Source organism: Brachyhypopomus gauderio, chromosome 2 (assembly GCF_052324685.1).
Source record: "Brachyhypopomus gauderio isolate BG-103 chromosome 2, BGAUD_0.2, whole genome shotgun sequence".
NCBI lineage: Eukaryota > Metazoa > Chordata > Actinopteri > Gymnotiformes > Hypopomidae > Brachyhypopomus > Brachyhypopomus gauderio.
This window is the reverse complement of record NC_135212.1, coordinates 64,881-72,996: the sequence shown is the minus strand read 5'-3', so window position 1 is coordinate 72,996 and position 8,116 is coordinate 64,881. Positions and strand designations below refer to the sequence as shown.

Below are 8,116 nucleotides of genomic sequence, written 5' to 3'. Positions count from 1 at the left end.
TTAACACTGGAACTCCTGAGATTTCAAGGTTCTGAGGACATCACCCCTCCTTCTCCTGCCCAATTAGCAGGACCATACATATGTTAATTTCAGAGCAAGACAGGAGCAGAAAGACAGGCAGGAGCTCTGTGGCAGGAGCTCTGTGGTGCACCAGGTCTAGTCTGTGTGCAGTCTGTGTGCACCAGGTCTAGTTTGTAGTCTAAAATAAATAAATAAAGTTTAGCCCTGTTTCGGCGTTATGTGTGAAGCGCTACATATTGACATAAGTATTATTTAGAGCGGTGAACCATTATCATTAGCGTGGTATTGGCGTTATGTATGAAGCAAGCGTCTCAGATTTTCTTGTGCATGCACTTCAATAGCGCCACACATTTACATGGCTGAACCAACCATTATCACGGGTCCATATTGTTCCCGTGAAACACATTATCATTAGCGTGGTATTGGCGTTATGTATGAAGCAAACGTCCCAGATTTTCTTGTGTATGCACTTCAATAGCGCCACACATTTACATGGCTGAACCAACCATTATCACGGGTTCATATTGTTCCCGTGAAACACATTATCATTAGCGTGGTATTGGCGTTATGTATGAAGCAAGCGTCCCAGATTTTCTTGTGTATGCACTTCAATAGCAGCAACAAAGTAATAAAGGTATAGTAAAGTAATATTTATTTGTACATTTACTTATTTTTACTCATACAGCATAGTAACATAATATTTTTTTGCAGTGTTTATGCTTGTGTTTGACTGATATTTCGTTTGTGTAAATAAGATATTTCGTTCATGTAAATAACTTAGCGTCATTTATTTATTTTTACTCATACAGCATAGTAATATAATATTTTTTGCAGTGTTTATGCTTGTGTTTGACTGATATTTCGTTCGTGTAAATAAGATATTTCGTTTGTGTAAATAACTTAGCGTCATTTATTTATTTTTACTCATACAGCATAGTAATATAATATTTTTTGTGTTTTCTTGTGTTTGACTGATATTTCGTTCGTGTAAATAAGATATTTCGTTCATGTAAATAACTTAGCGTCATTTATTTATTTTTACTCATACAGCATAGTAATATAATATTTTTTGCAGTGTTTATGCTTGTGTTTGACTGATATTTCGTTCGTGTAAATAAGATATTTCGTTTGTGTAAATAACTTAGCGTCATTTATTTATTTTTACTCATACAGCATAGTAATATAATATTTTTTGCAGTGTTTATGCTTGTGTTTGACTGATATTCACGGATTGCCGTGAACCATTATCACGGGTCCAATCAACTTTTATTGTTCCCGTGTATGCAGGGGATTAGCCCGGTTTCGGTTTCGGCGTTATGTGTGAAGCGCCACCTATTATAATAAAGTATAATTAGTATGCGCTGTTGTGGGTGTGTTCTTCAGAGTCATGATAAAAGCTGAAACCCAAAGGCAGGCGACTTACATTTTCACTACTATCCTGTGTGGAGACGACGCAAAACACCATGGCAAGACAGAGGACGTTCACCGGTCAAGAAGTTGCGGCTTTGCTGACCAACGAGGACTGCTGTGAGTCCGATGCGGGAGAAGGACCCTCCTGTTTTTTGACCAGCGATTCATCCGATGAAGAAAGAAGCAGTACATCGGATGAGGTACAACAGAGCCCTCCAAGGAAGAGACGGACACAGGCTGACACCACACCTGCACCAACCGTACGGGCAAAAGATGGAACTGTTTGGGAGAAGGTTGGCATCGCACGCTCTCGTGTCAGCAGCTGTTCGCCTAATTCAACATTTGTTGAGCCGTCCGGGCCTACAGAGCATGCAAAGGTATAGTAACTTCATATTTCTTTCCAGTGTTTCTGCTTGTGTTTGAATGATATTTAGTACGTGTAATTTACCTAGCGTCATTTGTTTACTTTTACTAATACAGCGTAGGATCACAGGCAGACTGCAGAGTTTTCTGTGTTTGCTCGACATGGAGATGCTGCGAATCATCACAGACTGCACTGTCCATGAAGCCCGCAGAACAGACAGCAGCTGGAGTTTGTCGGTCAGCGAGTTTATGGCATTCGTAGCAATCCTATTTCTACGAGCAGTCCTCTGTCCAGTTGGAGCGATGTCGGACTGTTGGTCGGCAATGTTCGCTGTGCCTTCGATCCAGGAGACAATGGCACGGGACCGCTACCAAGAAATCATGCGGTACTTGCGCTTTGATAATAAGGACACCCGTGCGGAGCGTGCAAAGAGCGACAGATTTGCTGCGATTTCGGACATCTGGCAGCGATTTGTGAACAACTGCATTTTGTGCTATACCCCAGGCAAGGAACTGACAGTCGACGAGCAGCTGTTTCCGACCAAGGTTCGCTGTCCATTCACCCAGTACATTGCCTCAAAGCCGGACAAGTTTGGAATAAAGTTTTGGGTTGCTTCTGAGTTGAACACAAAGTACATGTGCAACGCCATTCCATACCTTGGAAAGGACCCCGATCGTCCCAAGGGGGAAAGAGTGTCCGAGAATGTGGTGATGAAGCTTATGAAGCCATACCTGGGCAAGGGCAGAACTGTAGCCACAGACAATTTTTTCACATCTCTTTCCCTGGCTAAGAAGCTGCTGGAATGCAACACGACTCTGCTTGGGACAATGAACAAGATTCGCCGAGAAGTTCCTTTGGAAGCCAAAAACGCCAAGGGACGTGAGAAGTTGTCAACGGAGGTGTACAGATCCGATGATGCGCTTCTGACGGTGTATGCCTCCAAGCCCAACAAAACAGTTTGCGTTCTGAGCACTATGCACACGCACGTGGAGATTGCAGACGACCGCAAAAAGAAGCCAAACACTGTGACGGACTACAACCGGACGAAGGTATGCATGTGTTGGCATTGATAAATCAATTTATCATACATGAATGAATTTATTCAAAATATAACATGTACTTCTTTGTATTTGTTCTTTGCAGTGCGCCGTTGACATCATGGACCAGAAGGCGCGTGCATACACAGTGCGCGCAGGAACACGCCGGTGGCCCGTTGCAGTGTTTTATAACATACTTGACCTGGCAGCGATGAACGCGCATGTTTTGTACACGGCATGTACGGGGTCCACAGAGAGTAGGAGAGTTTTTATGTGTACTCTTGCTGAGGAACTCCGTCTTCGTTTCCTACAGGAAAAGGAGTTGAAGAGAACGCCACGTCCTTCGCCTGCTCCTGGAAAGAAGACTACGTGTCAGGTGCAGACAAACTGCAACCGGAACCACAGCATAACCCAGTGCGCTGCATGCGGCAAGTACACCTGTCGCAAGTGTAGGGCAGAGTGTCCCTGGCTGTGTGGCAACTGTGTACCTAAAACTACATGAAGGTACGTCGATAAGTATATTTATATATATATATATATATAAATATATTATATATATACAGACAACCAATCACACACACATATATATACACACACACTATTATTTGAACATAACCAAAAATCTCTTCTCTTTCTGTTCCACAGTCGCACATCATGAAACCCGGTGTCACGGTCTGCCCCGCATCTCCTGCCATTTCATGTCTGTTTCCGTGTTAGTCCTCTGTTTATTTCTCGTCGTGGTTGCTGGTTATTTTTCTCATGGTTGCTGGAATTGGATTCCCGTTCTGTTATGACCCATGCCTGTGACATTTTCACAGAATCAATTTATACATGAATGAATTCGTTCTAAATATAACATGTACTTCTGTGCGTGCATACACAGTGCGCGCAGGAACACGCCGGTGGCCCGTTGACCTTGGCAGCGATGAACGATGAACCTGCCGCAAATGTAAGAAAGAGGGTCCCTGGCTGGTACACATGAATAAATTCGTTCAAAATATAACATGTACTTTGTTCTTTGCAGTGCGCCGTTGACAGACATCATGAAGGTGCGTGCATACACAGTGCACGCAGGAACACGCCGGTGGCCCGTTGCATGCAGCGAGTACACCCTGGCTGTGTAGCAACTGTTGGCTACAACTACATGAAGGTACGTTGATAAGTAGGCCTACATACGTAACACCACATATGTTACGTATTTTTGTCTTCTGAAAGATTTTATTCAAAATGTAAGGTGTACCTTGAATTGTTCTCCACAGCATCAACGCGTGTGTTGCATGCGGCAAGTGCATCTGGCGAGTACACCCTCAACTTCAAGACACCCTCAACTTTCTTGACATTCCACTTCAAGAAACCCGGAATAGACATCCATGTTTGATCAAAATAAAGTTGTTTTACAGCACATGAATTTGTTCTTCCTGTCTTTTCCTCTCCTTTTCCAGTCTGCTGTTTAGATCACAACATTTATCAGCCATATATATAATTGCGCCATATAATTTCTTAGCTTTTCAAACGCGAATTCAAACGCGGAAACAGAAAGTGTAACAAATATTATATAGTGTAGTAAATATACAAAGAGCTTCAAACAATATACAAAGAGGTTCAGACAATTTTATTTATTTTTATTGTTTGACGGGACTCATTTGAGAAACTCTCTACGTGCGCTTGAATTGTATCTTTTGAAACACGAGTCTACAAAATTTCCGCTGTTTGTTGTAGGATCGGTAACATATACAGTCTGCTTGTTTGTAACCAAGTTTTTCGTGAAGTATCACGTTTGGTGCCTTGTATGAGCTTGGAGGTGAGCCGCTTGTGCTTTGGCAGGCGTATGAGCTGGGGGTGAGACGCTTCCACCGCATTACCAAGACAATGGGCGTTAATCTCTTCACAGCAGGGGAGTGGGCTACATGGACCTTACTAAGCCTTGCGAAAATTTTCGCGACCGTCGGGTTCCTAGTGTTAAATCAATGGTTTCCAATGGGAGGATGGAGGGATGAATGAAATGATAGAATGGGAGGATAGACAAATGGCATCAATATGCTATTCAGTGCGGTGCTAGGGATCAGCTACTGAGTCATGTCACCAAGTTTGATCACTGTATCTTGAAAATTAGGGATTTGAATAAATCAATGGTTTCCAATGGGAGGATGGAGGGATGAATGAAATGATAGAATGGGAGGATAGACAAATGGTATCAATATGCTATTCAGTGCGGTGCTAGGGATCAGTGACTGAGTCATGTCACAAGGTTTGATCACTGTATCTTGAAAATTAGGGATTTGATTAAATCAATGGTTTCCAATGGGAGGATGGAGGGATGAATGAAATGATAGAATGGGAGGATAGACAAATGGTATCAATATGCTATTCAGTGCGGTGCTAGGGATCAGTGACTGAGTCATGTCACAAGGTTTGATCACTGTATCTTGAAAATTAAGGATTTGATTAAATCAATGGTTTCCAATGGGAGGATGGAGGGATGAAAGGATGAAAAAGAATGAATAGAAGAAAAGAAAAAACTGTTTTAGACCATATAAGACCATATAACACCATGTTTAGCATATATACAATTGAATTGGAATAGCATTTTTAGTTGTTCTATCTAAACAGCTGATTGAGTTATATTAGTTGTTTCCAATGGGAGGATGGAGGGATGAAGGAATGAAAAAAGAATGAATAGAAGAAAATAAAAAGCTGTTTTAGACCATATAACAGCATATTTATCATATTAACAGTTGAATCAGTACAGCAGATTTAGTTGTTCTATCTATACATCTGATTCAGTTTTATCAGTGGTTTTCAATGGGAGGATGGAGGGATGAAGGAATGAAAAAAGAATGAATAGAAGAAAATAAAAAGCTGTTTTAGACCATATAAGACCATATAACACTATGTTTATCATATATAAGATTGAATTGGAATAGCATGTTTAGTTGATCTATCTAAACAGCTGATTGAGTTATATTAGTTGTTTCCAATGGGAGGATGGAGGGATGAAGGAATGAAAAAAGAATGAATAGAAGAAAATAAAAAGCTGTTTTAGACCATATAAGACCATATACCACCATGTGTAGCATATATACAGCTTAGTCAGTACAGCAGATATAGTTGTACTATCTATACAGCTGATGTAGTTATAAAATCAATGTATTTCTATGGGAGAATGGAGGGATGAAAAAAGGATGAATACAAAATGAGTGGTAAAAAATAGTTGTATCTTTACTGATATCAGACCAGATGTACTATATCTAGTGATTTTGGTGGTAATAGCATGTAAAACATACGAGCTACAAGGCAGTGAAAAATGAATGGAAGTGAATGGGTGAAAAAGAAGGGATGAAAAAGAAGGGATAAAAGAGTGATAGAGTTGTGAAAAGTTGTTGTTTTCGTTCTTTCCATCACTGGACCATGTATATCGAGTTTGGTGGATTTATCTTGAAATCTGACAAAATGAGAGCAGTTTGAAAATTGGCCCCATGCAAGTCTATGGGAAAAATGGCTCGGTTGGAGGCATAAAAAGGGTGGAGGCAGGTGGTGTATCTTTCTATAAAGCACAAGCACACTATTCTGATATAGGGCGGAGGTTTCTACAAAGTTTGGTGGTTCTATCTTAAAAGCTGTGGACGAAATAGCGTGTCAAATTTTTACGAGTCGGAATAATAATAATAATAATAACTAGAAAGTAAAGTTTGTGAACAAACTTTAAGTTGGCTTGACAAAGCCTGTTGTAACAGCAATGTTAAGTATGTTAAATGATAATAGTTGGTCCCAGAAAAGCATAGTAGTTCAATAAGGACAGCAAATATAGTTTGTTTTATCTTAACAGCTGAAACAGATTAAAAAATCAATGGTTTCCTATGGGAGGATGGAGGGATGAAAACGAATGAATAGAAGAAAAAACTGTTTAAAACCATGTAAGACCATATTTAGTATATTTACAGTTGAGTGAGTACAGCAGTTTTAGTTGTTCTATTTATACATCTGGAGTTATAAAACCAAATGAACCATGTGGGAGGATGGAGGGATGAATGAAATGATAGAAATGGCATCGATATGAAATGCAGCGCAGTGGTAGGAATCAGCTATTGAGTCATTTCACCAAGTTTGATCACTGTATCTTTAAAATTAAGGGATTTTTAACATAAATTGATTCTTATGGGAGGATGGAGGGATGATTGAAATGATATAATCGGAGGATAGACAAATGGCATCAATATGATATTCAGTGTAGTGCTAGGGATGAGGTAGTGAGTCATGTCACCAAGTTTGATCACTGTATCTTGAAAATTAAGGATTTGATTAAATCAATGTTTATCTATGAGAGGATGGAGGGATGAATGAAGTGATAGAATGGGAGGATAGACAAATGGCTTCAATATGATATTCAGTGCAGTGCTAGGGACCAGCTACTGAGTCAGGTCACCAAGTTTGATCTCTATATCTTGAAAATTAAGGGATTTTTTTAAATCAGTGGATTCTTATGGAATGATGGAGTTTGATTAAGTTATATCAGATGGAGGGATGAAAAAAGAAAGAATAGAATAAAATAAAAAGCTGTTTTAGACCATATAAGACCATATGACAACATGTTTAGCATATATATACAATTGAATTGGTACAGCAGATTTAGTTGTTCTATCTATACATCTGTGTTATATCAGTGGTTTCCAATGGGAGAATGGAGGGATGAAGGGATGAAAAAAAATGAATAGTTGAAAATAAAAGGCTGTTTTAAACCATATGGCTTCTGTGGCTGCTTTACTTACATGCATTTCCTGGAGTATACTGTTGTGTTTGGTCTGCCTGGTGGCCTGAGTATTTCAGTTTAAACTGGATAATAAAGCCTTTTGCTCACAGCATCTGCCTCCTGATGCCTCTGTCCCCGCGTCACAATAAGACCATATAACATCATATTTATCATATTTACAGTTGAATCATTACAGCAGATTTAGTTGTTCTATCTATACATCTGATGGAGTTAAATCGGTGGTTTCCAATGGGAGGATGAAAGGATGAAAAAAGAATGAATAGAAGATAATAAAAAGCTGTTTTAGATCATATCAGTGTCACGGTGGGTCAGCCCAGACGCAACCAGAGGGCGCGCAGACACACTCCTTCCCACTCACACACGCCCACTCCGACTATGCGCACGCCCTCTCACTCCCGGACACTCCCTCACTCCCAATCACCCGAGTATTAGCACCTGGCACTAATTGGACTCGGGCACTTTAAATCCCCACAGGTAGCGCCGTACAGTGCTGCGCATTCAGCTTGTACACCTCCC

General features: G+C 40.3%; 1 long non-coding RNA gene across 1 annotated transcript; it reads left to right on the top strand.

Moving 5' to 3' along the window:
• The first annotated feature begins 3,455 nt into the window (after nt 1-3,455).
• Nucleotides 3,456-4,302, top strand: LOC143508707 (uncharacterized). Its single transcript, XR_013129424.1, has 3 exons — nt 3,456-3,781; nt 3,857-3,982; nt 4,092-4,302. It is a non-coding gene; the product is annotated as an uncharacterized LOC143508707 (long non-coding RNA).
• Nucleotides 4,303-8,116: the final 3,814 nt, after the last annotated feature.